Here is a 1,230-nt window from a genome sequence, read left to right on the forward strand (position 1 = left end):
CAGCCAGACGGCAGCAGGTGCCCTAAGTTCAGAGGGTGGATGTTCCCACCAGGGCTTTAGGTTTGGAATGAATGACGCCTGGAAGCAGGGCAGGGCAGAAGTCCTGCTGCCCAACGTGGCACCATGGCCCCCAGCAGCAGAAGCAACAGGGCCAGTGGCAGCATCTGGTGTCCACCCTGATGACCACGGTGTCCTGTCACATGACCTCAGCTGTCTTCCTGCCGGCCTGTGGTTCCTGCCTTTTTCTCCAGCCTCCCTAGATCCTGTGAGGGCCCGTATCTGCTCCAGACGGTCGAGCCCAGGTCTGTTGTGGGCAGCGGAGAACCCCAATGGTCACAGAAGGGGAGGGAGGGAGGAAATGCGATGCGGGCAGATCCCTCTGTGGCATCTGGGGGAATCTAAGGCTATTTTCAACCGCGTTCCCACCGTCCCGAGCAGCCTGGATAGACTACATCATGTCCCTCTCCTGATGCTTGTGTCCCTGGCACATACCCCTGCCCTCACACTCCTCACCTTGTATTGGTTAAACCTCTGCCTCCTTTACTTGCTTGTGGGTGTTTGGAGGGCATTTCATTCTTCCTCTCTCCGGGCCTTAGTTTTTCCATCTTTAAACAAGACATTAGAGGGGCGCCTGGGTGGCTCAGTCTGCTGAACATCCAACTTTGGCTACGATTGTGATCTCTCCGTTCGTGAGTTGGAGCCCCACGCCAGGCTCTCTGCCGTCAGTGCAGAGCCCGCTTCAGATCCTCTGTCCCCCTCTCGCTCTGCCCCTCCCACGCTCATGCTCTCTCCCTCAAAAATAAATAAACATTAAAATAAATAAATAAAATAAACAAGAGATTGGATAACATTACCCTCAAGGCTGCTTCCACTGATCATTTTATGGGTTCATGCATTCAACCAATCAGCTGTCCTGGAAGGCTCTGGGTGGGTTAAAAACTTGAGGAACCTTGGGGCGCCTGGGTGGCTCAGTCAGTTAAGCGTCTGGCTCTTGGTTTCAGCTCAGGTCATGATCTCACGGCTCATGAGTTCAAGCCCTGCATCGGGCTCCGTGCTGACAGTAGGGAGCCTGCTTGGGATTTTCTCTCTCCCCTCTTTCTGCCTCTCCCCCTCTCATGCTCTCTCTCTCTCTCTCTCTCTCTCTGTCTCTCAAAATAAATAAGTAAACTTAAAAAAAAAAGAAAAAAAAAACTTGGGGAAATTTAAGGCCCAGAGAGAGGAAAGATGAGT

The sequence above is a fragment of the Panthera pardus genome, unplaced genomic scaffold (assembly GCF_024362965.1).
Source record: "Panthera pardus isolate Hobbes unplaced genomic scaffold, ASM2436296v1 HiC_scaffold_10, whole genome shotgun sequence".
In the NCBI taxonomy this organism is placed as follows: Eukaryota; Metazoa; Chordata; class Mammalia; order Carnivora; family Felidae; genus Panthera; species Panthera pardus.